This window comes from Rhincodon typus, chromosome 15, assembly GCF_021869965.1.
Source record: "Rhincodon typus isolate 14 chromosome 15, sRhiTyp1.1, whole genome shotgun sequence".
Lineage (NCBI taxonomy): Eukaryota > Metazoa > Chordata > Chondrichthyes > Orectolobiformes > Rhincodontidae > Rhincodon > Rhincodon typus.
This window is the reverse complement of record NC_063346.1, coordinates 32,136,908-32,157,633: the sequence shown is the minus strand read 5'-3', so window position 1 is coordinate 32,157,633 and position 20,726 is coordinate 32,136,908. Positions and strand designations below refer to the sequence as shown.

Genomic DNA, 20,726 nt, shown 5'->3' with positions numbered 1-20,726 from the left:
GGTGTTCTTACTATACACTGTGGACAAAGTTGTGTTGTATAATCCTGGCATGAAAATTTGCTGCATAACTGGAGTAAGCAAAGAGGATCCTTACAGCTTGGGAGATCAGAGGCAGTCTTTTGAGGAGGAGGAGAAGGTTGAGGAGATTGAGCAGGAGGAACATCATCTTCAGCAAGATAGAACACAATAGTGTCAAGAGAACCAAACCAGACAGATCTTAACCAGACCCAGTTTCAGTAGATGAGAGCTGGGTACAATGATCATCCATTGACTGTATAGTTGTTGGTTATCGATATGCAAGCAGTTCATTTCTGTTCCAGGGCAAATGTAGTCTCTCATTGTTTGATTTCTGTTTGCTTTGGTATTGGTGAATATAGATGAATGTTTTGAACTGTTTGAGGTATTCCCTGTGTGTCATATTCCCACATTGAACAATAATAAGATTTTGATATAAGATGACCCCAATAGTGGGTGTAGGGGATAGAGTAACAGTGATGTAGAGGTTGCAAGGGGGAATGTGGTTAAGGACAGGTTAGCTGAATGGTCTGGTGCTCAAACAGTAATTGCAGCAGGAATGTGCAGTTGCACGTGCAATACAGTGTCCATGTGCTGTGAGAGGTTTTTCTATGGCTGCTGTGCCACTACAATGATAGGGAAGGACAGCTTCAGACTGTTATGGTCTGACTGAGTGCATTTGGGGGTCAAAAATGACGCTGGCAACAGGGATCTTGGGATATCCTGGCAGTGTTGAGTAATTCCACCTAGGTTGAGTGGGAGAGTTGATCTAGCATTGGACAAGAGGGGCTTGGTCAAAATATGCATCAATGACACAATAGGAATGAAAAGAATCACAAATCATAATGGTAATGTGGAATAGTGACCATTACATGGACTAATATCTTAACAAATGAGATTGAATAGAAACAGCACTGGGAGGGAAAGACCCAGCATGAACATATTTGAATTAGTATATATCTACTGGGCTCTAAAATGTCGGTGGGTGTGAATGGGAAACCTGTTCAGACAAAAGTACTTCTGTTATCCTGTGTTATGAAAGCACAAAAAAAGAACTTGTGTGTAATCTGCCTTAGCTTAAAATCTTTACTTAGCAGAACCAGAAGGAAGCTACCAGACACAATACCTTGCTTTACTGGGATAATCAGGTGAAAGTCAGCAATGTTGCTTGAGAAGCCAAAACTCTTAGCTAAGGAACAAAAATAGAAGTTGTTGGAAGCTCAGCAGGTCTGGCAGCATCTGTGAAGAAAAATTAGAGTTAACATTTCGGGTCAGGTCTCCCTTCTTCACAACTCTTAGCTAAGGCCCTGACTATGTTTGGTGACAATCATCTGTAAATATCAGTCTCAGGATGTGGATATCACTACAAAACCAATATTGTTTGCTGATCCCAGTTATTCTGTTATGTTGATGGTGGATATTCTTGAACTGCTGTGGACATGGTCATGAAGATGCTCGGGAGAAAGTTCCAGTGTTCGATCTAGCAATGATGAATGAATGGCAATATGTGTCTAAGACATATGTTGTGTTACATGGAATGGAGCTTGGAGGCAATATATATCTGCTGTGCTTATCCTTCAAGTTGGTGGAGATTGTTGGTATGAGAAGTGCTGTTGAAGAAGCCTTTGCTGAGCTGCTGCCATGCCTTCTGTACATACTACAGCCACGGTACACCAGTGATAGAGAGACTTGATGCTTAGGCAGTTGATTAAAGCATTGATAAAGACCTCTGATTTGTCCAAGATAGTATTATATTTCTTAAGTGTTTTTGAGGTTCCACACATCCAGGCAAGTGGAATGTATTCTATCATACTTGTAACCTGCACTTTGTAGGTCCTTGACAGGTTTTGGGGAATCTGGAAGTGAGCTACTCCCTGCAAAATACTCACTTGCTTTTGTAGTATCATCACCTGCCTGACCTGTTTGAGTGGTCAAGGGTGACCTTCTGAATGTCGATGAGAGGCTCAATAATGGTAATATTAGCGAGTGTCAGGGGAAATTAAATAAATTCTCACTTGTTGGGATTCGCTTGGCACTTATATGCACAAATGTTATCTCTCACTTACCAGCTCGAGGTCATACTGGTCTTGCTGCATGTCATGTTGTAAGCATTAACAATCTATCTATTCTAAATTCTTAATAAAAAACAAAAACAATGCAAATGCTGGAAATCAGAAACAAAAACAGAATTTGCTGGAAAAGCTCAGTAGGTCTGGCAACAACTGTAGAGAGAAATGTTAATATTTTGGGTCAAGTGACCCTTCTTCAGAAGGTGAGGAATTGAGTTTTGGGGAAGGGTCACTGGACCCAAAACCTTAACTGTGATTTCTCTCTACTGATCCTGTCAGACCTGCTGAGCTTTTCCAGCAATTTCTGTTTTCATTTTTTATTGTAAATTCTTATTCATCATTTATACTGACAAAAATGTGTATTTCTATGAGACTGGAAACTGATCTTCCTGATTTTCTGCAGTCAGCTGCAGTTGTTTGTTTGTCAATTCTGAATTCAGCTCAAATTTGATAAATTTGCTCTGAAATTGTGGCTATTAAAACAAAGGCGCCTTTTTTCAATTCTTCAGATAAATAGACTTATGAGCACTTTTCAACTTTTCCTCCATCAACCCGAAGTCCTCTGAACCTTGGAGAAGATATATAAGATAGCTTCCTTCCTACTTGATGGCTAAGTACTTCACAGACAATGTAGTTCTTACGCAGGACGGCATTTTATCTTCCAGAACCAACTCCATTATGCTACATGAGATAATCACAACAGAGGAAAATCATTTTAGTCCACTTTAGATCAACGTTTCTGATAAATGTTATAGCCTAATCTCTCCTGCAGCATTAAATTGTTTCATCTCCACTTCTGCAATCAGGTAACTCCACTCTGACTCTCCATAAGTGGGTGGGTCTCCAAGCTTCCTGGAGCATGAGACAGATGAGAATCAAAGATCTCTAAAGTGGCAGCTATCCTCATGCAAGTGAAATACTTTTCACTGACACTGCAGACTGAATTGGGAACTGGTGTATTCTCAATCCAGAGCTGATTTAACTGGAGATTACTTGGAACACCTGTTCTGACCTTGAAAGCCAAAGAAGATAAATTGTTAATAGAATGTTAAAATGTTATATTTCTTGGAATTCAAGATAAATGAACTTATGTCCTCTACATAAATGTGTTTAAGCAATTGAAAGATGATGTGCTGTTCTCGAGCACATTCTGGCTTTGAGTTTGTGTCACTGCAAGCGCCAGTGAACTCAAGTCGCACTTGTGTGTCAGCTCCACAACTCAGCGGCATAACTTTGGCTTGGCAGTGCTCAAAACAAATCCTTTATTTTTAATCTCATCAAAGAAACATTTTGAGACAATAACATAGGGCTTTGTTCACAATGTAGAAATTATCAACTTTGCGGGAATTTTTGAAGAAATAACAATTGATTTGTATTCACTTCAGATCGAAGTGGTTTATGTATCTCTACGCAGGATGGTGAATTATGTGAATCAATCTGGTGGAAGTTATTTCATCTATTCTTAATCGGAGTTGCTTAAATAAAATTACTTGATAATTCATATGAACTGAATTTTCACCTTGCAGTACTATTTACATGGCCTATTTCAATTTATTGCAAATTTCCATTTATTTGGTATGAGAAATGACTTTGAATTATTAAGGGTAAACCAAAGAGCATTTATCATAATTTCTTTTTAGGTGGTGTACTGGAAGGAACCAGTTTAAGAGAGCGAAAAGACACAAGAGGATGAAACTCTGAAGCTGGTAATAGGAATTTGCGTACCTGCAAAAATTTGTTTTTAAAAACCAGCACAAAGGAGCATGTTCAGCAGCCTGTGGGGAAGAAATACTTACACAGGATTACATTGGATGCATTGCACAGAAACAAAACATTTGGCCCACCAGTCCATGCTGGTGTTTATGCTTTACTCAAACCTGTTTCTGTCTTTCCTCATTTTAATCTAGCATTGTTACCATCTATTCTCTTCTTCCTTCACTGCTTGTCTAGCTTCCCCTTAAATGCAAATAAACCATTTTCTTCATCCACGAGTTCCACATTCTCAAAGACACTTTGGAGTCCTCTTCCAATTTGAAATTTAGCCCAACTGCAATTGTATTTATGACAAAGATATATTCTATTTTTGTACTTCAGTTAAAGAATTACCGCATGAATCTAAGAAAGTTCATGTCTATTGCTGTCATATGTTATACTGTCGTTTTAATATTGATATTGTTGGATGAGTGACATTATCTTAATGTTCCATTAAGATAACATGTAGAACCTTCAGATGCTGTAATTAAATGTTGGTTAAAAATGGATAGTTTATGTTTCCTCATATTGATGGGCTAGCTAAGTATTTCCAGTATTGGCTATGTCATGGCTATCAAACCATTTTGAGAATAACTGTTTCTAAAATTCAACAGACATCTTTTGGTACAATCCCACCTTAAATTTGACAAGATCTTGCCAGAAGGAAAGTGTAGGCTGGGACATGAATATACTGTAGGCCTTTCATACAACCTTTTAAGTCCACTCCAAACTTGATTCTCACTGTGATGGGTCAGGGCTCAAGCTCAGTCTCCCTACTAAAGGGGAGCTCACATCCTGAGCTCGCAGTTGCTTCGCAGATGTATAGTGAGGTATGACTAGTCCAATCAAAAGTAATGGCTGACTAGATTCCAAGTTGATCCCAGCTAGGAGTCCAGATTGGGAAATACTCGACAGATTATTTTAGGAATTAGTACAGAGTGACCCCATTTCAAAGAGAACCATTTGAGGCACCTTTAACATTCCTCTTGGGAAAGTGGGGAAGAATGTGTGGACATGTCACTTTTGTCAAAGTGATATCTCCACTGGACTTCCCCACATGATTTCAACCATCTTGGGTGCACCCATGATAGCTGTAATATCCACCTGTGTGAGACAAATTGAGGAATCTTCCTCCAACTGCAGAAAGTCCAGCTGACAGGTATATATCAGCTGTTTGCCATATATTTCTTAAGGAGCGGAAGGACAAATTGGCTAAGATCATTGGCTGTGATTCAAATGTGATTCCTGGGAGGTTGACTAAAGCTTTGATGGTAACCGTATAGATGTAGGCTAGTCCACATTATTGCTGAATAGTTTAATAAATAAAATAGTAGTAAGCAGGAATAAAATTGCATGTAATAAATTAACTAAATATATAGGCACTAGTGTCCCCACGGAACAGAAGGAGAATATTATGCAGTGAGACGCAACTTTTACTTCACTCATTCAAGACCAGTAAAAGTTTGACTTGTGTATGATTTAAATGATTTTCCGTAAACTTTTATTTTGGTCATGATTATGGTCCAAATATCAAATGCTGTTTGTATTTATTGTTGTTGCATTTTAGTGCTCAAGTATTATGCAAAGGGTTACAGATAGGCTGAAGGCAAAGACTGAAGGTTTTGCTTCATATTTAGAATGACTATTTTGCTCAAAAATAGAAATATTTAATTACATGTAATATCATTTAGTCAGCTTTGTATCAGATCTCACTTCAGATATATACTAATCTTATGACACAAGATGGAGCTCAAGGAGGAATGTGATCTGAGGATATCAGAGCCATGTTATGATAATAGAATAAATTTTACATGTGATTTCAGTATTGAGATATCCATCACATAATAGTAACCTCTGCAAGGTCTGATAAAATACCAAGGCACTATTCACAAATCCCAGGAATTCTCCACTGAGAAACTTTCCCAGCCACTGTATTGGAGCAGTGGACCTTGTGTAAATCAGACATGTCATCTCATTACATTAGCTTTGTTTATGACAATACAGAAAATAAAATAGGTTACTTTAGACAGCACTAAATGTGCGCAGAATGAATGGAAAAAAATAGTTTACAAATGTAGGAAAGCATTTTACACCACAGTGTAGCAGTAAGTGAACAAAACTAGATTTGGCAAAGAAGAGCATTGGACTAGGATATGGCCATTTAGCCCCTCAAACCTGTTCGGTCATTCAGCAAGATAATGGCTGATCTGTGACCTAATTCCATAATTATACTTTACATCACGTCCCTTAATACCTCTGCATTATAAAAAAAATCTAAAATTTACAGTTGATCCTTGATCAATTGTCATTTATTGAAGAAACTTTTATCATCCTTTCCGTGTAGAACTATCTCCTAATTTCACTTCTGAATGGTGTTGCTCTAATTTTTATACTTTATTCCCTAGTTCTAGACTTTTCAACATTATCTATTTTTAAAACCTTGACCTAATCACTCCTTAACCAGCTAAATTCCAGGGAATACAACCATTACTTGTGCAGTTTCACCTCATGAACTAAGCCTTGAAGCTCAGGTATCATTCTGGTATATCCACTCTACTGCCTCCAATGACAATATATCTTTCCAAATATGTAACAAAAACAGAAATTGCTGGAAAAGCTCAGCAGGTTTGGCAGCATCTGTGGAAAGAGGTCAGAGTTAATGTTTTGGGCCGAGTGACCCTTCCTCATACCTGATGGTAGCTAGGAAAATGTCAGTTTATATGCAGAAGGTAGGGTGGGGAGAGGGGGTAGGGAGTCAATGATAGGTGGGGATAGAGCCCAAAGAGAGAGAAGAACAGTTGGACAGCCAAAGGAGTTGATAATGATCTGGCTAAGATGGTGAATAGCTATTAATAGGGACTCTTAGTGGCCAACAATGGCTTGTGTATAATAGCCTACTATGTGTTAACAAGGCCTACTTTGTGTTAACAAGGTGTGGGGGTTGGGACAAGGACATGGGAGGGTTCAAGCCCTAAAGTTATTGAACTCGATATTGAGTCCGGAGGGCTGCAGAGTCCCCAAATGGAAAATGAAATGTTGTTCTTCCAGCTTGCACTGAGCTTTGTTGGAGCACTGCACCAAGCCTGAGACAGAGATGTTGGCCAGGGAGCAGGGTGGTGTGTTAAAGTGGCAGGCAACTGAAAGTTCAGGGTCTCTTTTGCAGGCAAAACGTACATATTATGTGAAGCTACAAAAATAAAGTTGCTGGAAAAGCTCAGCAGGTCTGGCAGCATCCGTGGAGGAAAAAACAGAGAAAACAGAAAACTTCCTCAGATCCGGACCCGAAACGTTAACTCTGTTTTCTCCTCCACAGATGCCGCCAGACCTGCTGAGCTTTTCCAGCAACTTTGTTTTTGTTCCTGATTTACAGCATCCGCAGTTCTTTTGGTTTTTATTATGTGAAGCTGTCACCCAGCCTATGCTCTATTTACCCAATGTAGACATTGTGAGCAGCGAATGCAGTAGACCAGATTGCGTGAAATACGGGTAAAGCAATGCTTCATCTGGAGCGTATGTTTGGGCCCCTGGACACTGAGGAGGGAGGAAGTAAACAGGCGGGTGTTACACCTTCTGTGGTTGCAGGGGAAAGTCCAGTGAGGCTGTGGGGGGGTGGTTTTGGAAGTGAAGGAACAGTGGACCACGGTGTCCTGGAGGAAACGGTCCTTGTGGAAGCTGGCAAGGGAGGGAAGGGGAATATGAGTCTAGTGATAGCATCTTGCTGGAGGTGGGGGAAATGGCAGCTAATGATCCAAATATTTCCAATATGGTCTTACTGGGATTTTGAGTAGCTGAGGTTTGACTTCCACCAACATATAACCAAGTCATCTAGAAATAAAAATCTGCATTTCCTTAACTTTTTTGATTATGGCATTCTAATGATCTAGACACATGATTTTCCAGGTTTCTTTAAACGTCTACTTGTTTAAATTTTTGCAATATGAACATTACTCTATTCTACCTTTTTAGGTGCAAAATGGATGACCACAAATTTGGTTATGTTGGAATTCCTTTGATATCATTTTGCCTATTCACTTAATATATCAGCAGCTAGAATGTCTGGTCTCTAAGTAGTCAGAGAATGGATACACACTTAAAGTTAAGTGTTGGGACCTGACGTATTGAATTTGCTGGAATTGACTGGGAAGCTTACACGACCAATGGACAGATCTGTAGTTTCCTGGAACCATGTACAAAATCTCTCTGACTTTGGTTTAGAATTTGAGATGGGAGAGATCTGACTTATCTGGATTGTTGCCCAGGAAATGTTAGACAATCAAAATCGTGTCTAATTCCTGGGTGACTACATGACTGTCCAATCTGACTCCATTCTCCACTGATTCTCTGACTTCCTACTGACACAGTGACTTCCCCGAACCCTCTGACCACCCCAACTCTTTTGATGTCCCTGCTGATCCTCTGGCTCACTCTGCTCCTGACCCTTCAACTCTCTCTTGACCCTCTAATGCTAATCCTGCAACTGCCCTACCAAACCATTGACTCCATCTTGACTTCACCACCCTGCCATTCTAGCCAGTTGGCAACCCACCTTCCCCAGGACCCTGTAACCCTATCCACGATTACACCCTGTCACCCTGTCATCCTTCTTAGCTGGCACCCTGCTGCCCCTGCCACCCTACTCACTTCCTCGTAATTCTCATTCACTAATACACTGAAAAGCTATTTACATTGCTCAAAACTGTTCAGTGAGTTACCTTACTGGAAGACTTACCAGAACACAGCATCTATTGACATAAAAGGGGGCTTGACGTGTCTCTCACCTCCCCACCTCCCCAACACTAATTACTGTGTGTTATGATGGAAGACCACACCACATATCTGAAGAAGCTAGGTTTAAAAAATCCAGTCAGAAATATGGACCCACATCAATGGGTAAAGAGAGATGCAGATTGACAATGTGACATGATTGCCTTTCTGCAGACATTTGTTCCAATATCCCTGTATTTTATGCTTCTATCTACAGTGGTTATAATGCTGCTTTTCTCATGTCTTCTGCAAATGTGGATATGTGACTTTCTATTCCATCATCTAAACTGTTAATATGTATAATGAATAATTGTAACATGTTTCCTTGGAGAACAGCAAAGCCACATCATGTCCATTATCCCTTTACTCTGCCTTATCTTCTGGTCCTTAGTCAATTTACTGATCAGCCAATAAGTTGTCCATGGGCTTTAACTTTGGCTAAGAGTGATTTTATCAAATGCCTTCTAAAACTCTATATAAATAACACTCATAGATATTCTCCTTTCAGCTACTTCAGCAACCATTAGCAGATGCAATAATGATGTTTAAAAGACATTTAGACAGACACTTGAACAAGCAAGGAATAGAGAGATACAGGCCACGTGTAGACAGATGGGATTAATTTAGAATGACATCATTTGCTGTACTGTTCTATGTTATATGTTCTTCAAGAATTCAATCAGCTTCATCAGGCACAAATGCATCATGCTGCAATCTAAAGATTTAATAATTGAGAGCTAAAAAATAACCATTGGCATCCTGGTTTCTATTTTTGTTGTTCCTCTGAGATGATTTCCAGTGCCTTCTGCTTGTGAGTTACTGAATTTGTAATGAAGTCATTTGCAATGGACCTGACAGTGATCCAAAGGAACCCTATTCATAGAAAGCCCAGCTGTGGACAGCTGAATCTTGGTGGGAGCCAGGCATTTTGGGCCAGTTGGATTCCTAGAACCAAGAAAAGTACTTTGATCAGGCGTTACCTCGCCCAGGGCACCACTACGATGCTCATGTGTCTGACTCTCAGTACTCTTTAAGTACAGAGCACAGGAGTGATATGATTATATCAGTTGACAGAGATCTGAATTTTCATTGGAGCTGTCAGAGGTGCCACCAGAGATTCCATCACTCTGGGCTGCTCTGCAGTATTCATAGAGCTGACTACTTGTTCCATGATGATTGTACAGTCATAAAGCTTTGTGCAAAGTTCTCACACAAGTTTGAACCTGATGGCCCCATGCCCTCCGCCAATGTGTGCAAGGCATAGCTCACTAACAGACAGTCCAGTGTACTTAAAACATCCTAAATTATAACCATCAGTTTTCTTCTGTAGGCTGAACCCTTCATCTGTATCCTCTGCAGTAGGGCTAGAATGCAAACAATCCCTCCATTCCGGACTTGCTTGCCTTTATTTTAGCACATGTGCTTCTCCTCTGCTTGCCATTTGTCATTGTTGGTTGCAGCCATAGTGCACCTTCCCTTACAAGAGGTGCACATTATGATTTATTGATATTAGTGACATCCAATACTCTCAGCCATTAAGCAAGCTGCAAACAAAAAGTGTGAAGGTTGCTGGCAGCCTGTCTGTACTTAAAAAAAAACACAAGGCAGGCAAAATCAATTTGGTGCCTGGGAGAATAGGCTTGTAAATTGAATGACCCTCCCCCCCAATTCTGCATTCTTCATAGATATACCATAAAAAGAACAAATTGGCATATCATAAATATTTATCCATTTGTGCTTGAAATATTATTACTCTGTTCTAAATTGTTTTTGGTTTTTACAAACTGCTGTAGCTTTATTTTACGCATTTTAGTTTATACTTTTCTCCAATTTTCATCCACACTCTGTTACCTTCAACATTGGCAAGGACAGCTTGGTGAAATGTCATAGCTCTTGGATAATTACACAGATAGGTGCTAGTTCTGTATGGATAGAATCCAGAAGCCACATTTGATCTATAGAGAAAAAGATCACAGTTCAAGTTGCACTTTCTGCTTTAGAAATGTTATGGTGTGGAGATGTTGGTGTCGGACTGGGGTGGACAGATTCAAAAATCACATGCCACCAGGTTATAGTTAAACAGTTTTATTTGAAATAACAAGCTTTTGGTGCGTGTGAGAGAGTGTGTGTGACTGTGTGTGTGAGAATGTGTGTGATTGTGTGTATGAGAGAGCGTGTGTGATTGTGTGTGTGAGAGAGCATGTGTGACTGTGTGTGTGAGAATGTGTGATTGTGTGTGTGAGAGAGCGTGTGTGATTGTGTGTGTGAGAGAGTGTGTGCGATTGTGTGTGAGAGTGTGTGTGACTGTGATTGTGTGAGAGACCATGTGTGTGTGATTGTGTGTGAAAGAGTGTGTGTGATCGTGTGAGAGACCATGTGTGTGAGAGAGTGTGTGTGATTGTGTGAGAGACCATGTGTGTGTGATTGTGTGTGAGAGAGTGTGTGAGAGACCATGTGTGTGTGAGAGAGTGTAATAAGTAGTCAAAAACTGTACAAACTAATTAAGGTAGAGAGATCATAATAATGCTGTCAAGATGATGCTGTCAAAACAGGACAGTAAGAAAGATTTTACAGATACACAACAGTGTGGTGGGGTCATCTGTAGCGTGACATGAACTCAAGATCACAGTTGAGGCCATTTTCATGGGTTTATTCACTCCACTCACACTAGTTGTATGATCCTTTGATCACTCTGCCCTTCATCCCTCTGCCTATAAGCTCTGTGTCTGTGTGTTCGCCTCATTTTCCACCTGATGAAGGGACTGCATTCCAAAAGCTTGTGATTTCAAATAAACCTGTTGGACCGTAATCTGGTGTTGTGTGATTTTTGACTTAGAAATGCTGTGATGGATTTAAGTCACCCGTCAAAAATTGTGATAAAGTGAACCTAGATAATACCACTCGTCAAACGTATTGCTTGACACTAGGATTGTAGCTTGGATTTCTTGTTTGAGAGCTTAAGGAGCTAATATTGTAGCTACTGGACAACATTGTGGCTTTTACTGTTGAAAACAGACAGCAGATGAAGTTACAGAAGATGTTAGTTGCATTCCTGAAGGATATTGCAGCACAATACTGCATTAATCAATACAGATTGAATGAATAACAAAACCATAGAAACAAACATCACTTTAGAAACATGGGAAACTTGTTTAAGACAAATATACTTCATATTTTAATTTTCTGAGTGTTTGCTGATTTATTGGTCGTGAATAAAACTGAACAGATTGCACTTGAAATATGTGAAGCTTACCAAACTAAGAGCATTAATACTTTAATAGATTTCTACCTCGAATTCTAATCCATTGACTGCAATCGATCTTGTTAATTTTAGAATGCAGGTGAGGAAGATGCTGAAATTACTAAGAAGAAAGAGAAGCAGTGGGAGGGTAGGCGGGGTTGGTGGTTTAAAACCATGTCTATAGATTGGCCAGCTCCTCAATTCATTTAAAGCAAAAGGTCTTAAAGCCTGTGAATACTGTGGCAAATCATGCTCTGAATAGTGAGAGTCATAGAACCTAACATGATTTATCCAAGAATTTAGACATTCTGACATGAGAAAATAAGTTTAAATGCAAGGATTTTTATTTATGTGAAAAATACAATGGTAACACATAGTGTAATTTTGTTTTGTATCACATATATAAAAGCTGATCTTTTCACAGACGGACTGCCTATTAGACCCTTGTTAGACCCCAACACAATCATTTATTATGTGCGCTTCTATTAGTATGTGCTGCATTTGTTCACCGGCTGTACACAATACTGCTTCGTATCTATCTCTTAAGTCTGTGAATGTTTCTGTTCAGGAGCTGGAAAGCTGGTCACTAATGCATTATCATATACAGGGTGGTCCCTGGCCTCTTGACAAAAGGCTATTTACTACAATTTAATGTTATTCTGAGAAGAAGTGAAAAATAAAGCCTGAGAGTTAAAAAAAGGCATCTGTTTTTCACTGTGCATTCATGCAAGAACCTCAGTTTAAGACATATGACATTTTAGCTACAAAAGGAATAAAACTGGGACATTCTTTATAACCTGCTCCAGACTGCAGCATTTTCCAAATGCTATTAAGTTATCGATTTACACAGCCACATGATGATGTCATCTATAAGAAACAGAATGCAGATGACAGCGAAATACAGTGGTGACAGTGACCTTGTTTTAACATCTTTGGGACCCTGTCAGGTTCATTTCCAGTGTAGTGTTTCAGAGATGCACTTTTTAGGCTATATCTAGTTACTGTGTGGAGTATTAATACAGTATGGAGTTCAGAAGCAATTCACATATAGGTCAATTACATGCACTAACATCTGCTCTGCCTTTATAATTTGCATATGGTATTCATATGTTAATGATGCCTGTTTTATACACTAGTAACATATTTATGTAAATAACTTGGATGTGGATGACTTGTGCATCCACTTTGATATCATTGGGAAAAGAATAGGAATAAATTTGTGGTCTGCATGCCTGTATTTCAAGTACAATCTTTTTGCAGCTTGAGCAAAGACTGCTGAATCTGAGTGTGGCTCTGATTTGTACAAGAAGCCCCTTAGTGGGAAAGCTTCCATTCTAAAGCAGCTTAAAGCCTTATAAATCAATAATGACACAGATGGACTGCTGATAATCTATTTAGAATGCCTGATAGCAAATATTGTTGTAAGGATGATTAGAATGGCCACTGTTTTAGCAGCAAGCTTTTCCTTTTTACTAGAGTATGACTGGAAAATAAAACTACTTTCACTTTTGTCTAAAAATCCCCTTGCTAGTTTTTGGGTGGCATTCGGTTGCAGCATGGGTAGAAGAACAAAGAGATTTAAAAGATCTTGCTAATATATTGATATCAGACCCTGTTTCTACTATATAAAAAAAGAATGCTCTTAATGGAATTGTTTCTTCAGGTGTAAGTAGCATAGAAGGTTGCTTCTTTTATAGTCTTTAGCCTGATTTAACATGAGAAGTGGGGAATAAAGTGGAGGTTGTCAGAAATGGCAGCTGCCTGGAATCCTGATAAATATAAGCTTTTATTGATTTGATGAAAATGAAAGATCCCAGTGCTATGCAGTATTTAGCTTCTTGTCTAGAACACGTCACCAGTGGCCTTGCTTCAGGATAGATTTTCATTCTCACTTGCTAGATTTTATTTCATCTTTAACCTTTTCAGTTGAATTTCCTTGACCTCTGAATATAGCTGTGATTTGGAGAATTTGTTGCTTTTCACTTTACATCATATCTTTATGCATTTTTCTTTTTATGATAGGGAAGTGGAACACCCCTCTCAACAACCTTTCAGTGCAAAGCTCAGCTATTAAACTCAGTGGTGTTTGCCAACTAGCCAAACAGTCCTAAAACAAGTATGCAGTTCATTTACTAAGGTAAGATATATTTACTTTATTACATTAAATATATATGATCATATATGCATGCACATGTGCATGTTGCTAGCAAACAAAGCTTGGTGCAAAATGAGGATAGTGTGGAAATGAAATATGATCCATTTTATTTAGTGAGCCACAGCATGACAGGGAGGACTTCTTTTATCTACATTCTGACTGTTAACTTATGTTGAATTAGCCTATGTGAATATAGCTGCCACTTCAGATTAAAGGTAAGTGAGGCATTTTCTATTCAATTGTCCCATTTTTCAATAACTTAATGCCCTGTAATCAGTTTCTGTATAATTTTGTAGTGTAGTTTTGTGCTGTATTATATTCTTGAGGTTAAACTGTAAACCTCTTTTTCTTTTGCAAGAATTATCAGAAACATATGCCATAAGCTTGGAAAGTAGCAAAATCAAATTTATGTGACTGGTAAACTGCTCAGGACAGTTTTAACCTGCCAACAATGCCGTGAGGAAAATACTTTAAAAAATGTATTTACCAAGTCATCAAAGTTAATAAATGATAACAACAACACTAACACCCTGCATTTAGATAGCTTGATTAATGAAAAATTGTCCTAAGATGCTTTCCAGAGATGTATTCAGATAAGAATTGACCAAAGAGGGAGCTTTCAGGAGAGATGATTAAAATCTTGGTCAATGGAAGGAATTCAAAATCTTAAGTGAAAGGCCAGTGCTGGTATTGGTGGGTAAGAAGAGTAGGAGTTGGGGTGTGTACAAGAGGCTAGAGATGGAGGGATGCATATTACTTGGATGTTTGTCAGTTTGGAGCAGGTTACAAAGATGGGGAGAGCGAGACCATGAATAGCTTGAACAGAAGATTGAGAATGTTAAATTTGATGCAGTTGGGAACTACAATCCAATGTAGACCAGCAGACAAAGTTGATGTTTATGAAGAACCTGATGCAATATAGAATATAATGAACAATGTTTTGGAGGGTGAAGGATGAAAGATAGGAGGTTAGCCAGGCATTATTTGGAATATTCCATGCTGGAGGTGCCAAACAAATGGATAACTGGGTGTAGACCATGAACCTCCCAGTGTAGCGCACAGATGCATTATGGATAATGGGTACCTGGTAAAGGATGGGTTATAGGGACCAAAGGTGTGGAGGTTAGCTCGGATGTCATTAAAATACTCAACACAGGAGATGACAAAAACACATCAATACCTGTTCTGAAAGCCAATAGGTTCTGGCTGGTGTGGATAGAATGGACAAATTGGAAAACAGTTTTTAAGCAAAACTCAATTTTTCAGTTGAACCTTTGTGGAAAACTCTGAAATTGCTCATAAGAAAAGTCCTAACTTTCAATTTTACATTTTTAGTTGCATTGGGTTGATTTGCAGCAGTAATCACAGATATGTAAAAACTGAAAATGAGTTTCACAATTAAATGTCATACTTCACGATGGAATTTGAGCTGATATTTTAGATTGAAAAATAACCAAATCTGTACTAACAGAAGTTATGTAAGCAATATTTTTAGACTTTTTCTCGCAGCTTAATAAATTCTGTGGCACATTTAAACTGTCATACCCAAGTGGATCAAGCTTGGATCAGACTTGGCAGCTTCCCCTCATTCAAACAGACTTGGGTTGAGGGGCGGCAAGAGGTTCACTTTGTAAAAAGAAGTTGATATATTCCATTAAATCAAAATAAGTTGTGCCAAGTTAATGCAGCTGAGCACTGATGAAAACTGAACCCCCTGGTACTGAAGATGTAATCTGATGGCCCAATCGTCAGATTACAAATAATATTTATAATGGCAGGTATATGTCATACAAACATTAAAACCAGACAAAAAGATTCTCACAGGATTTTATACCTTTTATTTTATTTCACTCCTTCCCATTGCTTCCCTTCACTTCTCATCCTTAATCTCGATTGTTTCGTCTGAAGATTGTTGCATAAATCCTGAAAGCACAGAAGAGTAAATTAATTCTTATCACATTTTTTCTCCTTTTACAAAATAACCTGACCAGAAAGGAGAGTTTCTTTTTTTTTCTTATGAGAAGCCCATTTGACAACTCAGTCACGATTAAAATTCAATTCTGAGTCATGAGGGTCTCATACCTGTACACCGTTGCTCTTGAATTGCAGAGCCTCTGTTCTCAAACTTGAACTCCACTTCATCTGACCTTTTACATGAGTATTTCAGAATGTTAATACAGAATAAACACATTGCATCCTGTCTTAGAATTTCACTTTCCTTGCAAAGGTTCTGTAGAATTCATGGCAATTCATCATTATTGGATAGTCCAGATCTGTATGGTGAGCTATTTTAAGTTTAGGAAAATTGATTTTAAAAATGAAAAAGAGATGCTGCCTGACATGAAAGCAATGATACTTAACTCCTTTATTTGATATTTTACTGTTCTGTGGCAGGGAGCTTGTACTAGAACATGACTTATACTTGGACCTGATGCTAGAGCAGGGAAACAGCTGTTCATTGTCTAACAGCATGCACACAGCACCGATGGAGTTTCTGTCACCACCTGCACACCCTAAATCAGCAAGCATCTGTTTTTCATTGTAGAGCATACAGAAGAAAAGATCTGTCCACATTCATCTCAGCAGTGATAAGAAGGTTCTTCAGAATTACTGCAGGCAAACTTTCACAACAAATGGAGATTTAGCTGAGGATATGATGTACACCCAGTAACAAATGCTACTTTAATCCCTTGAATAGAGCAGCGGTGCATTCAGTCTCCAAAATATAATGATACTTCAACAATTTCAAATTACCGCAACCTACCCATCCAATGCTTTGAAAAGAAAGTCTCAGTTCTGTGAATTCCGCTTGAATTTATTTCTTTCATGTTACGTTCAGGAAAAACAATTTGTTCAAGTCAATGTTTAGTCAGGAAGGTTGTAAAAAGAATGCTGATCAGAAGAGAAGGTGTTCTTCCTCAACTTCCTGCTGAGCTTCATTCAAGCATTCTGTTCAGTAGTCACTTGGGTTGCTAAATGATCCAAGTGGACAAATTGGTTGTGCAAATTTGGTCTGCATATTTTTGAAAAAAAAAGTTCGTTGTATTTGTGTGGCTTAATTTAAAACATGTTCTGTGCATTTTGTCTTGGAATTCTTATTGTCAGCAAGATTGTTTATGAATATGAAGGCTAAATGTCCAGTACACTGTGATAGATATTTGACTGGGAGCATTATCAGTTCTACGATCACTGGAGAACAGTAATGTAAAATTTCAAAGCCCATGCATATGACAATAGTGATTAAAATCCCCATGTCTCACTAATCAAATGTCAAGTCTTCATTACATGTCCCAAACCTGAGGTAAATACATTTTCCTTCCTGCAGTTGTAATGTTAACGGTTGGGTGGGTGATGCATGTGGCTGAACATGTAGAAAATGAGTTTGTCTCCCATCAGATTTAATGTGCCTAAAGAGAGTTATGTGATATTGCATTCACAGAAAGTTTTTGCATTTTTTTTGAAAAAGGTTAGATAACGGTGGGTAAATACTTCTTATGAATAACCAGATTACAAAATTTAATGCAGAACCTTGGATAACAAAAACATCCTGGGCAAGTATTCATATTTGTCATTGCCAACTTTCACATACATCTTTGATAAAAGAAAAAGTCCTGAGGCTGAATTCTGGAACACAGCTGCGATCATTTTTTTAAATCGCAATTACTCATCCCAGTAATTAACAACAATCATTTTGGCCGTGATCTTATTCTGAAAACTCATTTTTTAAAAAAAACTTTCTGGCTTCTAATGTGACTTTTAACCACTTCTTCTTAGGAGATTGATCACTGCAAATTAATATCTGGATCTTGAAAAAAAATACATTTCGTAACTATCGTCAAAATATTATGAGATTCTGTAACATAAGAGTGTTGCAAAAACACAAGCCAATTAGTTCAATTTTAGCTATCATTTCTAGGAAACTTCTTTTCTTCACTGTTATGTCAAACTTGGAAATGCTTTTGTGAGGGTTGAATTTCTTTCCTGATTTTGGCTGGCAAACAATTGCTGCTGGTGAGTTTTCTAACAGCAGTGAACCAATGATGAAACTCAAACCCATGCAGTACATGCTACTGTTTTTGCTTCTTTTGCTCAAGTCTATTAACCATAGGCCTTATTGGCAATTTCAGCAACCCACATGTTCTTTGGCAATTTGAACCAAGTGACCAGCATTTGCTAGTGGCCATCTGTTGCATTAGAATTCTGTTTTCCATTGAATAGAATTTGTTGTTGCTTTGCAAATATATATTTGCCTCATAGAGTTGCATGTTTAACTCTTTCAGGACTGAAACTACCTCATCACTTTAGCACCTGATCTCTCAAAAAATACTGAGATTTTAGCTTAATTAAAGATGTATTACCCCTTCCTTATACAAAGTTAAAATCAGGTCCATATTTTCAACTGCCAATACAGTACATTTTAGTAAAGCAACAGGCAGAGTCACACAAGACATTTGCAACAAATTAACATTTTTGAACCAGGAATGCTTTAGTAACATGATTTCCAGTCATTTTTTCACCAACAACTTTAACAGAATCAAAACAGCTCAATGTGGAAAATGTTCTACATAGAGCTGTACATGTGTAAAAAAACAAAACGAGCCTGAGAATATAAATGCAAATTTTGTCAAGTGTCTGACCATGTGATTTCTTTTATAACTATAGAATACGGAAGTCTAATTGGGAATTGTTTTTTTCCCATGTTGAAAGTAGGCTTATGTTGATGAGTTCAATATTATTTGGGAATAAACACTATTTCTTTGATATCTACCTGTTCGAACTTCAAAAGCTACCAAGATAACAGATTCTAAACTATCAATCATCTCTCATGATAATGTCATTGTTTAGGATTCAAGTCCTACAGCAACATTATTAATCCTCCTTCCTTGCATTTAAGTCTATGCAGTGGCACGCCCATTGGAGTTAGACGGAGGAAACTTATTCCTCGATAGAAGTACTGCTAATTCTTTTCAATTTATCTGAAAGCTTTACTAAAATTTCTTCATTCAAGTCCAGTGAAATTTTATTTTAGGCACAAATTAGTTTCTAAAAAATAGGTTATATAAAAGAATCATCCCTGCCATTTTGCCACACTTAACCAATTCCATTGTCTTACTGAACCCTCTCATCCCATTCCTTCCATCCCTCTAATCATCTCATCTCTCCCATCGAATCTCATCCTATCCCTTATAGAAAAAAAATCAGCCCATGGTAACTGTGTTGTTGAGCTCCCTTACTCTCTGCTGATTTTTTTTATTTGTTCTCTATCAAGTTCACTTCTCCCCATGTTGCCTTCCTATTATGTGCTCCAGCCTTTCATGTACTCAGTGTGCTTCCACATGCACCAAGCAGCACCCACCAAATAAGATTACCAACTGACATGCCCGTTAAATTGACCAATCAATGCATTTGAGACAAAATTCACTAGGAATATAGATCTTTCTTACAACTTCTTGTACAAATTTATATGGCCAGAAGAACTTGGTCAAAACTGTATTCTGTTCAATTATTACAGGTTGATCCAAAATTGATACAGAAATAATATTTAATACCTGAATTAAAAGCAGAAATTGTTGGAGAAATGTCAATTCTGCTTTCTCTGCACAGATGCTGGCAGACCTGCTGAGTTTCTCCAGCCTAATGCCTACTTGACAATGTAGATCAGGCAGCTACGTGTCAGTCAATGCCAGTTCTACACAGAACCAACTTAGGGTTGAGCATCCTGCTGGTTTTAATTCAGATCAGTACATATTGTAGGTAGGCTCATTGTTGAATAAATCTTTTCGGTGGTCACAACTTTCTAGCCTTTAAACATCATGGACAATTTTCATGATGTAACCAGCACAGAATACTGATGTTTATGGCTGTACTGTTTTACGCAAGCTTAACATCTATATAAAAAGTGCCTATAAAGGCGCGCCATTAGATGGAAACAGTGCAAACAGAAAGAACATAATACATTAAACAAATATGAGCTGTGAGCTCAGATTACACTGTTGGGTCCAGGTCCCAGTATAAACACAGCACCAGTCGATACAAAGTCACAAAATCATTTCCTTGATATGTGCTGCTGGATCCAAGCAACATTCGTTCATCCCATTGGATTACATGCTATCATGCAAATCATTACAAATAAAGTGGGACGAACAACAGTTTGCCCCTTTATCAGAATGTTCTTTCAAGAAACCATCAGGAGTCATTGTTTTCCTTATTTCTGAAAAGACTATAATTGTCCAATTGAAGTAGTGTATATTATTAGATTATATGTGAAATCCATAGGGAGTCTGGCTCTCCAAGGGCTAGGAGTATTGCAAATAAAAATGCCATTTATAACCTGATTATATTACCATCAGTGACTTGAAAGATTCATATATTTGTAAACCGCAACCATTAGGGAATAAAGTTACAGGGTTTTCCACTTAAGAATAAGTCTGATAAAAATTAGTTTTATTTAAGAGCAAAGCAGATTCCAGCCATTCTGTGCCACTAAACTTCTAAATTCCTGCAGTTTCCCTTTATAAATATTTTTATGCCATTACAGTGCACTCCAGTGATCTAAAGATGACCTTACAACCTCCTGTCTGCAAGCATGACTCATTATTCACCCGTTACTGACCCAATGTCACATAACAAAAGCCACCAAATGTGTTAATGGGCTGTCCTTTAAAGGTGAGGAGAAGAAGTTGACCTGTCATTTTAGGAAACTTATACATTGCTGGGATGGATCCCTGGA

At 38.2% G+C, this 20,726-nt stretch overlaps 1 protein-coding gene across 7 annotated transcripts in view; it reads left to right on the top strand.

The window, feature by feature from the left end:
• The window catches only part of znf536 (zinc finger protein 536), a 551,541-nt gene that overhangs the window by 160,675 nt on the left and 370,140 nt on the right, over positions 1-20,726 (top strand). For all 7 annotated transcript variants that reach the window (XM_048606050.1, XM_048606048.1, XM_048606053.1 and 4 more), the window contains one exon: positions 13,864-13,978. The gene's annotated coding sequence lies outside the window, so the exon portion shown is untranslated. The remainder of the gene's footprint in view (positions 1-13,863; positions 13,979-20,726) is intronic.